The sequence below is a fragment of the Phalacrocorax carbo genome, chromosome 2 (genome assembly GCF_963921805.1).
Source record: "Phalacrocorax carbo chromosome 2, bPhaCar2.1, whole genome shotgun sequence".
NCBI lineage: Eukaryota > Metazoa > Chordata > Aves > Suliformes > Phalacrocoracidae > Phalacrocorax > Phalacrocorax carbo.
This window is the reverse complement of record NC_087514.1, coordinates 142,528,910-142,542,563: the sequence shown is the minus strand read 5'-3', so window position 1 is coordinate 142,542,563 and position 13,654 is coordinate 142,528,910. Positions and strand designations below refer to the sequence as shown.

The 13,654-nt window shown below is 41.2% G+C and overlaps 1 long non-coding RNA gene across 2 annotated transcripts in view; it reads right to left on the bottom strand.

Moving 5' to 3' along the window:
* Positions 1 to 3,626: 3,626 nt before the first annotated feature.
* The window catches only part of LOC135312096 (uncharacterized), an 85,745-nt gene continuing 75,717 nt past the window's right edge, over positions 3,627 to 13,654 (bottom strand). For both annotated transcript variants that reach the window (XR_010371750.1, XR_010371749.1), the window contains one exon: positions 3,627 to 9,798. This is a non-coding gene — a long non-coding RNA (uncharacterized LOC135312096). The remainder of the gene's footprint in view (positions 9,799 to 13,654) is intronic.

Sequence of the window (13,654 nt, the reverse complement as noted above, 5' to 3'; positions counted from 1 at the left end):
TGTTTCAGTAATGCTTAAACAACTTTTCTGCAGATCCTCCTTTTTTATTTTCTTTGATCATATTTCTATCTTCATAGCAGTAAATGGAAAAGTTACAAGCAGAGCACCAGAATGCCTGGGCTAGCCAGGCACTAAAACAAAGAACCCTGGCTTCAAATCATGTCATTTAATTGTCTCCCAGTTGCCTCTCGGCTATCAAAACTCTCAGCTATTGAAAGCTAAGACATGTTGTCCTGCTGCTTAAGAAAAGGGTAGAGTACTGGTATGGCTTTCTGCAGCATTTGGCACTGGGAAAGGTCAAGAACTTCCCCAGCTAAATAAACCAAAATAACCTCAAATCCTGAATGGCCAAAGCAGATGATAAGTAGGAAAACCCACCACACTCATACAGCATGGTATTGCCTGTGCAGACAAACAAACAAGGGGAAGTAGAAAGAAGGAGTCTATCCTCTGAATTTCCCCTAGGAAAGGGAGACTATTCCCAGAGACAGAGGACAGGCCATTACCTGAGAAGCTGGGAAGAGCCAGGGATCAAAGCCACAGGCAAGCTGAGGCTGGAGCATCCCAGAGAGGCCAGGGTAGCTCCACTAGCAGGATGGCTCCTGCCCCAGCAATAGAAAAGGGACTAAAAACCGCAGGGTGAGATCAGCAGTAACTGGGCAGCCTGGGTGAACTTGTGTATCTGAGGGTAGGGCAAGCAAGTAAGTCAGATGTTAACTTCCACCCCAGGTAGTCCCTGGAGAAACTAGGGCAAAAGGACTTTACAGGGCACAAATGCAACCTCTGATTTTGTTCAGGTTATCAAAAGAGTACAGGGACAGATCCTGAAACACCAGGAAATTCACGGTCAAGGCAAGATGCAGCAGAGCAAACACTGATGTGAAGGCCAGAAGACCTCTGCAACCAGGAAACCCCAGTGAAGCTGCTGTATTGTTCACTGCAGAAGGACCTCAGCACACAGAGCATGGGACTCTTTTTGGAGAACCGAGAGCTCTTTCAGATACCAAAATTTAGGATCTGGACATATAGCCATCTTTGCTGTCTTCATCTCACCAAACATCTTGCACAATGACCATAACAAGCACCTGCAGTAGTTTTCACCTCTTTTCTGCAAGCACAGGAGGATACCTGAAGTGGATCCTATTGCTTGTGTCTTTCACAAGAACTGCTTGTGAACTTCAAAAGAACTGCTGGGCCATCACAAAACAGAGTATCTTATATACTGTGATCTTTCTATAGCTGTCATTCATTAACGTGGCATGTTGCCTTCCTCTGGTTCATGGGTATATGTTTCAAAATGAAGCCAATGATAGCATGGACAATAACTGAACACAGACGTGTTTCATTGTATAATATGCCAAACAAGAAGTACGCCTTTGTGCCATACATCTTCTCTGTGGTTCCACATCTTAACACAAATATGAATAAATTTAACTCTGCTTCACTTCCTAGGGAGGCAGATTTCTCTCTGTTTTGTAGAAAGGTAAAGCTAGGCACAAAGGGCAAGATTTTCAAAGATATTACGGTGCCTGAAGATGGAGAAATGCCTTTTGGGATTTGCAGAAGTGCTTATGCAGAGTAGGTACCTGCCTCCTACTGAGATCAGTGTTTTGTATCTGTTCAACAGAGGCAAATCTGACAGCTGGCTCTGTTAGAACAATATTTGCTGAGGGTAAACCAACGGCATACAACAGAGAACAGATACAGGACCCGTGCTCCACTTTCCGCCTGAGATATGACTGACGTGACATTTACGTGATGCAGAGATCTCATACTTCTGTCCACAAGTGGCCCCTATTTGCTGTTGGTCAGGCTGTGCCATGCTTGGCTGCTCTCTTGCCATAACCCTACCCTCCTACAAGGAGCTTCTGCAAGTCCCTCAGGGGAATCTTCTGCTATTTTTCCTAAAGCAACTGCCCTTAGCAATCTTGTCTGCCTTTTCCTGCAGCCATTCAGCATGCAGTCACGGATTAGCCTTCTGTTTGAAATAGTTACTTTATCTTTTAATGTCTGAAGATCTAAATAATTTTGAATGCATCCATTTTAGGTATCCAACCTCTGACACCTTCAGAAAAGTATATTCAGAGGCTCTTGAACTGGGCCTCTGGAGACTCGTGTTCAATCCCAACACCTGCTGATGTATTTCCATATGAATTTAACAACTCACCTAGGAAGAATTAATTCACAAAAAGACTGGGATATCTAATGCAAAGGTTTATATAGCAGCAAAATTCCAGCTGTTCAAGCTGTGAGTGGACATGCCACGAACCACCTTCACCTCCTACTACCATGCAATTTGTCACCTGTGCAACAGCTAAGTCTTCCATGGGGAGGTGGGAGGCATCAAACCCACAGGTGTGCTCAGGGCACAGCTAGTGTATGTCTTTAAAATCAAAGTCCAGAGAGTATGGGGACAGCAGCCCTCATTCTTAACAGTGCCCAAGCAGCAGCTCCTGCCCACAGGTCTACTGCCACCATCCCCTCTCAGAGATGGAGAAGACTCAGGCCACTCGCTCTTTCCTCAGAAAGGATTGAAACCAACATGTCCCATCTCCAGCAAAAGGACAATCTAGTGGGCAGTCAGAGGATACAGGAGTGAACACCAATCTGAAGCCAAGCAGACAGTAAGGGGGACACCCAAATTCCTGTCCCTGACCTGCAGCCTGTCTACGTACTGCGATCAACAGCTATTTAATGCAGTGTTCATCTTTATGACAGTAATTTGCGTTTTATGAGTAATTTCAGGTAAACATGTACCACTACCTACGGTCCCAGCCAAGTGAGGATTTTCTTATGGAAACAGAAAGAGTCTAGACAGCTTCGGTGCTGTGCCTTTTTGTGTGCTTGTGACAGAGGGTTTGTTGGCTCGAGGGCTTGTGTTACCAACACAGCTAAGCCCGCTCCAACCCTCCCAGGCTGGAGCGTTGGTGCTGTGATCCTGAACAGGATACTTACTACTGAAAAGCACACTCTGAAAGCAAGGAGTGAAAACAACAATTGAAAAACAGCCTACAGCAAAATTCATTACCTGTGGATTCAGTGCTAATGTTCCAGGGTTATACATGCTGTTCAGTATTTTATCTGCAGTCACACCAGATATGTGAGCTCCCAAGAAAATGCCTCTCTTTTTGCCATGAAATATCTGTTGCTTCATATTTAGACAGAAGGAAAGGCAAATAAATTTAGAAAAACATTCTATTCCTCACTTAGCCCTTTTGTGGTATTTGAAACAAAACTCCAATTACATTGAGAAGGGATGTTCCTCAGTGCATGCACATGGGCTGTCTCAGTGTTGGGTTCAAAGGCAAGCACATTGCTGGTGCACAGCATGGTATGCATGGGAACAGGCCAGTCACTGGCAAGCCTTCCTCCTTTGTTCAGCCACTCTCCAGCTCAAAGGAAATTGGGAGGACTGAGAATGCAACACTGACAAAGAAGCAAAGAACTTTAATTACATACTCATCACTATACTTTATAAATGTCAAAGAGACACTGTCAAATTCAAAACACATTTGAAAACACAATTTTGGTATTGATATTCTTTGTTTTAAAAGCCAGAAAAAATTTAAGACATATTTACTTTTCTCTGTCAATAATGTTTATTCATTGTTAAGGATTTATACACTTAATTCATTGTGAACAGCAAAACAAGTTGGTTCTCCATTCCTTCTTTCATTCTACTGTTTTCTGTTTATTGGAAGTAAACAGCACAAAGCCTTTTAATTTATAAATCCTTTATGGTTATGCTCTTTAAAACTTCTTTAGGGAAAACTTGTCTGTTTATGTTGAGCTCTCTGTCTATACCTCTACACACAGAAAGACACAGAAATACAGAAAATGTATTTTGAACTTGCATAGCCTGATGGCCACACCACAGCTTCCATGTTCCAGAGGGTTCTGATCAGCAGCAGAGGAGCTTCCACAATAAAACAAGAAGGGAAAAGAAATGCCAGTGTTAACTTCGGTGCTTTACCTGGGCAGATGATAAGCAATTGAGACAAAGTAGGTAATAAAATCTTTCTACAATTATTAAAGCCTTGACTAACAAAAACCACAGAAAGAAAAAACACTTCTCAACTTAAATTCAAGTGCTAGCACCTGATCTTATCCATGATACAGTGCATGTGCTGACTGAACATCAGAAAAGCAGAGACAAATCCTTCCTCATTCATGTTGCTAACAGATGATTATAGCGAAAAATCTGTTCCCAATCTAGTTCAAGTCAAAATGACGGAGCGTTCTTTTGATTTGATGACACTAAGAGACATTAAGTGATATAAATTGGGCAATTTAATCTTCCAAGGACAGAACCATCACAAATTTGGCTGAGTTTGATATAGAGACAGTTTAAAATGAGGCACTGGATTAATCTCTCTTGGAACTGGTTTTCTCTCGCCCTCACCCTCCCCACTGTCACCAACTCAGTGAAACCATTTCTCGACAGGGCAGGCTGTTCTTGGTTCCCCAGCCATAAGGAATGTATACATCAGGATGTTTCTTAAGTCTGTCTATTAAAGATTCCACAAGCTTGCCGCAGGCAGGAGATTGTATAATTTTGCTGACAAACAGTACATGCCGCTCTTAAGGGCAGTGTTCCCTGCCAACCACTGTTGTTGGCAGCAAATCTGTCCCAGCATCATCAGAGTCTTCAGGTGGACTTCATCAGTTGTAGTCATCTTATCAGCTAGGCACAGCCTCTCCTAATGGCTTGATAAATATTCTGGCATCCTGGTATCACTATCAAGAGATTCAAATCATGCCCAGTACTTACTGCTGCTATTACTACAGAGTTATTGCCAATGACTCTTTCACTTACCTCTGTAACCAGAGACATTGAATAGTTCTTTTTATGTCTCCACTCCTGGTCACTGAGAGCAGAATTCATACATAACTGTCCTCCACCTGGATGGGAAAGCACATTGCCCATGTGAAATTTGAAGAACAGGTTTAGTCTGTGTGAGAAATGCATTCCCACAATCCCATCCTCAGCTTGCTAATGTGTGCTGCACCTGATATTTGAATTTCTGACATAGGAACACCTTATGTCAAATCTCTGACATGGCCACCCTGTGCTTGGCATGGGCCTCAAGGCAGATAGAGGTGGAATAATTTATTGTGTAATTTTTACACTCCCTGCATCCCAAGCTAACAAAATACATATGATACATATTTTGGTTTCAGTTAAAGGAATATGATGGCTGCCCTAGTGTCTTTCAACCTTTCTCATGCTAAGTCTTCATCTTTAATCCTCCTCCCATCCAGCTAGGCTCTAGCTAAGATGTTCTTCCCCAAATTAAATGGCCATGACGCCTGTTTGAGATTCAGTGCTCTAATACCAAATCAGGGAGAAGAATGAGGTAACAAATAAAGAAGACTTTACTGCCATTTGGGGATATTCAAGTGAAATCCTTTACAATGAAGTCCTGGAACCACTGAGAAAAGAGTAAAACTCACAGAAGTTTTGTACAGGGAAGGTTTACATGTAACCTATAGCAGTGTCTAGATTGCCCCCAGTTTTTCTGAGATAACCAGGGCAGTTAAGGTGAAGATGTGTGATTTTCAATTTTTTTTTTCCTTTTTCAGAATGGCTCACATCCATCTTAGGAGGACTGAGAGGAGCACCATGTAGTAAAGAAGGCAAAGGCAAAATGGTCGCTGTGGTCTGCCGTGACGTGCAAACAATGAGGAGATGGGTTGGAGGAATGCAAGAAGGGTGGAGCATAACTACGGTGTGGGAGAGAAAAAGAAAAAGTGAGATGAAACAAGATAGCAAATTAAAGGAAAAAATGAGTCAGGGAAGAGAAAAAAGAAGTTACGTAAGATGAGGAGGAGTCAAGAAAAGAAGGAGCATGTAAGACTGAAGCAAAAGAAAAATACAAAATGTAGGTGAAGAAATAAGGTTTACATTGGAGTCTTTTTCAATTTTACGTTAGACTAGCATAATAAACCATGTGCCTCAGCACATGACATCATGTGGCCACATGCCATGCAAAGATGACTGACAGGTTAATCAACTGACATCATGAGAAACAGACACGTAGAAGAAAATCATATTTAAGCTGACAGGATAATTACTTTCACCGTCCCTCGCACAGGCCCCCTCAGGCAGGAATCTGACTCCCAGACCAAAAGATAGGGAGAACTATCACCACATACAGAAGTATTTTTCTCCCTCGTTACATTCTGAGGCATTTCTTCCATTTTTTGAGTCGGAAAACCATGAGAACGGAATGTATTCTATGATCAACATGTAGCCAGGATGAATATTTCCAGCACCAGAGAATCATTTAATAACATCTGCAATCAAGATGTCTCAGGAGGAGTTGTTTTTTTTTTTTAAATCTGCACCCTCTGCAATCCTTGTGGTTGATACAGAGAGCTGTTTGTATTACGCAGGAGTTTCACTTGAGGAATGGAAGCAGGCAGTGGTATAACCAACCCTTCCCTTCCTTCCAAGACTTCCTATTGTGATGGGACCCAGTTGTGAGAGATGAGAAAAATTGCAACTACCCTGTGGGAAGCCCCTCTAAGTTGCAACTACTTGGTGCTTTTCAGATCCAGACCCAGTGTGAACACTGATAACCATCATTTGATGATTTGAGGTTATAGCAATTGATGTGCCAAATTCAATCTGAGTTCTGGTAGCATCTCTCACTTTCACCAAAGTTAAGACCTGCCTTTGACTATTAGCTAGCAAGGGAAACGATGCATTATTATACATCTCATAAAAAGGACAAAATACTATAGTTTCTGTGCACAAATAAGCTATCTACAATTTTTTCTAAATTCAGTTTGTGATGCAGGATGTGTATTTGCCTACAGAACAGTGAAGTTAAAGCACTGCCAGCTTAAATCAACTTGTGTTCATGCATCTACCTTACTGTCGATTTTGCATCGTACACTCAGGCAGATGACATCTTCCAACTGTGGAATGTCCCACATGTATTTGATGCTTTTTTTTGTCCAAGTCAAAGTGACTGAGCAGAGCTGTGATAGACACTGAGGCTGCCAGTGTGTTTCCACCACAACAGTCTCATGCACAGTCTTCTGTTTTTGCATGGCGTAGGTGTTAGATAAGGAAATACGTGCATTTTTCCACCCTTTTCTAAACAAAGAACTGGCCTCAACTTGGTTCCTCTCTCCCACCAACTGCTTCCTGTGCCTTGTGCAGATGGGGATACCTCATTCCCTCTCACCCTGCCAACTCTTCCCACATGCCCTGGCCCTCCCAGCTCTGCTTGCACTGCTCAAAGAGATCCTCAGCAGATTCTCTCCACCCTGGACTAGTGCCACAGCAGCTTGACTTGAGATGCAGACAGACAAGGAAGTCTTGTCTAGGTAGAAAACACCACCACAACCCTGAGCAAGTCAGTCAGGCACTGGGATAGACCAAACTCAGTTGCTTTTCCTCCCTCCTCTTCAGCTATCTCCATAAATTCCTTCTGAATAATGAAATAGAGAAAAACATCCTTGGTATGAAACTGCTTTTCCTATCAGACACGACAGAACTGCAGAATAGTAGGCTCTTCTTTCATGCCCCCTCACACCACCTGCATCTCAGTTTAGCCTTTATAATCACACAGATCAGCCTTTTAGAATGGGGGGAGAGGGACTCAGAGGCAAATTACAATCCACAGCGGGATATTTTCTCTGCATAAATGTTCTCAACCTCAGCGTGATCAGCCAAGCCTTCGGAGAGATGCATCACCAGTCAACATGTCATGGCAACATCTGACAGTACAGAGTGTTCGGCTGTTTATTCAGAGACTATATTGGAATAATGAGTACATTCAAGAAACCATGCTGCTGCTGCGCTCATGGAAAAAAGAGCAAAAGGCTAACTTTGCCAAATAAATTATGTGTTGCAAATTATTCTTTTTCCTCAGAGCTCTATGTGTCCCAGGAGTAAAGAGCTAGCAAAGAAACTTTTTACCCAGGCAAGTGGTAACTTGGTAAACAGGATTTCCAGCTCAGAATTCAAAAGTGAGGACAAGCAGAAGTATCTTGTTTCCAAAGTGTACAAATACAGGCAGTAGAGACTTTTTCAGAAAAAAATTTATAGATGATATACAGGACACTCAACACAGGACCTTCCTTTCATCAGAGAAGAAGCTATTTTCGAAAATTATGAATCCTAAGTTATAATTGTATGCACATTTACAGGGAGAGAGAGGATTTTCTCAATTTCTGTTAGCTTCAACTTAGGTCTCCCTCCAGGACCCAGGTGTAACATTGCTGAAATTCCCTGGCCTTTGCTTGAAGGCCTGAAAGTTACACTCTCTTTCCTTCTCCATAAAAACATCCACAATGAGCTTTTTGTGGGGACTTACACTCTTTTCCTGTTCAAAATCTGGTTGCTATGTGAATTTCTTGTTTTTGACACCTCGGATTTCCTACACAGCCAGTAAGTGGAATTTACCCATTTGTGGTCCAAGAGGTAGCAGCTATGAGAGCTCCTAGAGATAGCCAAAGTCTTCTGAATGCAGCAATTAACTGTTTCCTAAGGGAACTGCTTTTTAGATGGTTTTTCACTAAATATCGTATTCCCTCTGGACTTTTAGCTTCTTTCTTTACCTTGTCTTGGTGAGTAAATTCCATCTTTTGCACACTTCTAGATGACTGTCTTCCTTCTAGCTTCTATATAGGCAAGGTCAAGAGTACCTGTAGTCTCAGTATCTTTCCCTATTACTTTGCTTTGCTTTCCCCTTTCCTTTCCTACCATTTCTTACCCAGACCAAATGCAGAGGGAGTAAATCACTGACAAAAATCAGCATTTGGTTCCTTGCCTTCTGCAGCTCTTTGTAGCTTGGGGCCATGGCTGGAGCTTCTGGCAGATACTGCACAGCAGAGCATGCATGAGTAGCTGAGGTAGTTCCCACAGTTGTTGTGATGCCTCCAGTTTGATGGGATGGATATAGGCCTAGGTCACTCACAAAGACCTGGCAAATGCAGCTTCCAGTGCCTCTTCAGAGACAGATTATCACACTTTTGTTTCCCTTCTGGCCTGTGAAGACACCCTTCAAAATTTTAATGACCCTGACCAAATCTGTAAGCTCACAGTGTACAACACACTAATGTTCACCTTCCCCTCCTACCTCACAGCTAAATATGATAAAATAAGGTGCGTAAGGTTGGACTCCAATGGGAGGTATCAGCCACTGCATTTTCAAAGGTGACCCTTGTTTCATAAGTGTCTCTGCTTAGAAGACTACTTCAAGATTTGAAGCTATTTTTTTAGGTCGCTCTTGTAGATTGTGGTCTACATATGCTGATGTCAAGGCATTTTTTCCTCAGTAAACGCTTACAGAAATTAGATTGTTTCCTTATGCTAAAGGACATCCAGTATCGTCTAGCCCATTTCATTGTATTCCACTATTCATCTACAACTGTGGTTCTCATTTATATAATCTTCCTGTGTGGCCTCTCCTATGCTTCCTTACACTGCTGTTATCACACGCCTGCCAAGTCGGGCTCTACTGGGTGGCTGGTGCTAATGGAGTTGGGCACTTTCTCTTTCTGTCATCCAGTGGTACATTGGCTCTGAAAATAAGAATATGGATTCCTTAGGAAAAAAATTATCTGATTGATTATTTTTAGTTTACTCTTCTGCTGCAATGGGTGAAGCAGCTCGCAAAAGGCATGATCACTGCTGAGCAAGAACAATGAAGAAGTGTTATTTGTGTGCAGGCTTCCCCACAGACTCTATCTTTGACGCCAGCTTAAAATGTTCCCAGTCACTGACGCATGGAAAATGTTCAGGATGCAGTAGACAGTTCTAAAAACACCAGAACCAATCACCTGGGAAAAAAGAAAAACAGAAAGTCAAGTCAAAAAGTATTTCAGCTATTAAACAAACACCACCCACCTGTAGGCGAGTGGCTAGCAGCCTGAAGCAATATGTGTAAATCCTTTTTAGGAGTTCCAATATATTTTTTTAATGTAAGGGAGAGAATCGGTTCCTCTCATATTCTCTGTGTGACACTTAAAATCTGCTGTGCAATGGTAAAGTGACAGCCCCCACCCCAGGTTTTTCAATATAATTTTTAAGTTGATGTTGAAATGACTATGTGTGAATCAAGTTGGGTAGAAACAAGAATTAATTTAACTTGATAGAAAAACTCAAACCCTAGGCTCAAAACTGGGGACAAATAAGAAGTATGCTTCTCATACTTCACCCTCAGTCCCAGGGGATCTGGAGCCCTGTTAAAATAATCAGTAACAGATATTGCAGTTGTGGAAATCCAAACCTAAATTTGAGGGTAACACAGGAGGCCTAGGTCTGAGCTCTTTCAAATGGTACCTACAGAGCCAATTACCTCTCCGTTGAGTTTGCTTTTTTCTGAGATTGGTTCAGGAAACAGTTTCCCTTCAAGTAATATTAGAAATTTGCATTCTTTTAAAATAAAAGTTCAAATTCCATACAGACCAGGTCCAGAAGAGGGGTCCCTAGTGGGAATGCCTTGGTCTGCCTGATGCAAAGCTTCATGCAGTATTAAACCATCTGGGAGACATTCAGAACAAGTAATGAGGTAAAAAGAAGAGAAACTGGTTGTCAAGGATACTTCTTGGACACTGAAAAAAATAGGTATCACTGCACCATGCTTACCTACAGGCTCTCTCAATACTCTCCAGACAAAGGTGCTTAGGTTCCTTATACCACCTTTCCTTACAGGAAAGATAAGGAAACTCTGACTGCTGGCTGTGGGAAGGAGATGGACTGACATGCGCATCTCAGTCCTGGGGGTGGAAAGCATGTTTGGGGTGACTTTATGTGTTTCTGTTATCACAGACAGAACAGAACATAGTCTCACAGAGTGATTTGTGTGCATCTGCATGACCACGTATGGCCAAGGTTTTAAATCATTAGTTCCACTCCCGGGCGCCTCTGATTCTGGTATTTTAGGGGCAGTGGAGAGGTTTTAAGTGCTCAGCCCATCTGATAATTAGGCCTCTGAGAAAGAAGTTCGTTTCAAATTTCCTAGAATGGAGGCACCTAAAAATCATGGCACTTGTGGAAAATGTGGTTTTAAATGTATAACAATTGTGTTTTGGTTTATTTCAAAACGTGTGTACAAACCACAGTAGAGAATTACCCCTTCATTAACACCAGTAAAAGTGATGATAATAATAACCCCTCAGTGCTGTTTCTGAAAGGGAATTGCTCAAGGTTAAGAGAGGTAACCTTTGAACTGGTGTATGTTTTCAAACCAGAAAGATTAAAAGGTCAAAGTTGAAAAGTATATATTTTAAATAGCACCAGATGGCTGTGGTGCAAACACAAGGCTGAATTCAAACTGCTGTGCAGTTAAAGCACATGCACTCGCCGGGACCCCATGGGTGAATTACAGCCTCTGTGTACTCTGGGGCTGTCCATTATCTGACATATACCTACGCCTGCTCAGTATTCAGCCAGGGACGACTTTTCTTTCTTAATGACTTTTGGATGAATAGGGCCAATTCTTCAGCCACGAGAGCCATTCCCAGGGCCTGTGAAGAGAGTTGGGTGCATATCCGAGGACAGAGGTTAGCCCACAGCCCAGTGGTTTTCAAATTTTTTGATTTGTGGCCCCTTTACTAATTCACTCAGATAAGTGGAAACCCAAGTGAAAATTAACACATGTGGATTGCTATAGAATATTTATGAGCTTGGTTTCCACAGGCACCTTTTGCAAACAATTTCAAAGTTCTCTGCAGACCCCAGACCGAGACCATTGCTGAAAAAAGCCCCTTTCGCACTCCATCTAGTCCTCCCTTTGCAAAATGTAGTAGTTTACCTTAAAAACATCCTTTTCCAGTTTCACTACTTACTAAAATGAAGGCAGCTGTACAGATTTGATTCTACCTCGCACAGTCATTTGAAGGTTAACCTAATTTCTTTTGCTCTCTAGTTCTCATATTTATATGTCATCAGATATTTGGGTTGCTTCCTCCCCCTCTCCCCAGTCATTTTTCTCTCAGACAGCTGTGCAAAACTAGCGGTAAATTATTTGGTAATCACTCAGGACTTTTTTTTTCTGGGCTTATGCTGTGGCATTATCCTATCAGCTTGTTGTCTAATCTGAAAAAATCTTTTTCCATGTGGGAAGCATTCCATACATTGATCAACTAGATTTATTGCCTATTAAATTGACAGTTAACTTGGAATAATAATCATTATGAGGAACCTAGATTATGTGCTATGTGGCCTTGATTCTTTCCAGATCAGCCTTAATTCTCTGATCTCTTATAGTCTTACCCTTGCTTAGGATGCTGAAGAGGTCTACTCCATCTGCTGCAGAGACCCCTTAAAATATGAAGTCAGAACTGAGAGTAAAGAGCAACCTTCTTACAAGATCTGCAAGCTATTATCCTTTTTTAAATATTCTTTTTTAAGTCTTCCTGCTTATTTCATTTTGATTCTTTGATTGAAAGCACATTGAAAAGAGTCCATTTATATCACCGTATTTGTATCTCACAAACAACAACGAAGTCTTTGAGCATTACTGGAATATAAATATTAAAGAAGAAGAATGATTCCTAGGATGAGGGTTTTTTTCAATACCTGTCTATCCCCTCCATCACTTCTCTGATATGATAGGGTTCACTAACAGGTGAATAATGCAATATGAAGCCATAAAAGAAGCAAAATTTTCATTTTATAGAAAGTGATTTTGTTGAGTGGAAAGCTGTGGCCTTATTCAGAAAACAATACAGAATGAATTATTATTGCCTGCAAAATGATAAAACCTATGAGTTTACAAGTGGATACTTTATATCTCAAAAAACCACATTATTTCTGCAATTAAAGCTCTTTTCTAGTTATTTTGCACATCTCCCCAATTCCTAACACTATTTTATAGCACATGCATCAGGCTTGGATGTTTAATAACCATGTCAAACTGTGCCCTGTATTGTATCACCCTTTTAATTCATTCCACCAGTTCTTGTCACACGGGATTAGAATAAAGTGAGGAATTCTATTTGTGATGTAGAATTTTTGGTAGCCCAAACTAGTCCTTACTTTTGTATTTGCAGAGTAGGGTTATTGTCATGTGTCTAAACATTCTGATTTTAAACCTGCTCCTTCCCCAAGAATATAATACTTCTGGTAAATCCACTTATTTTGCTTTCCAGGGCAAGAACCTTGATGCTATAGTGAAGTCCTTGAATTAAGCCATAAATTACTTTTTTCTGAGAAATTCTGGTGGGTTTTTTTCTGTTCTATTCACTGCAGTTGGAACATGTTCTATATGCCAGTGTAATGACAAGGGCTTTCTGCATGACTTTCAGACAAATTACATTTATTCTTGGTAGGACATATGCTTACTCATAGAAAGCCTACAACTAGTTCTTGCTATTCCCATAAGAGAAGTTCTCAACTGAAAAAAAAAGTCCCAAGCAGCCAAACCATTAAAATAATGAATATTATCAATAAATCCATATCTTCTTTATGGTTTGAACTTGCATCTGTTTTTGTTCTGGAGATAAGCCTGGAGTAACTCCCAGAAATGAATGGAGTTTCATACCCAAAATAAAAACACAGTAAGATCTTAATCTAGCCCTGTATCTCAAAGTGCAGAGGTGAAGATATACATGATACATATTTTCACATGATTTTATGTACTAGAACATTTTAATGTAGATAAGTAAATAATTCATATATCCTGTTATTCAC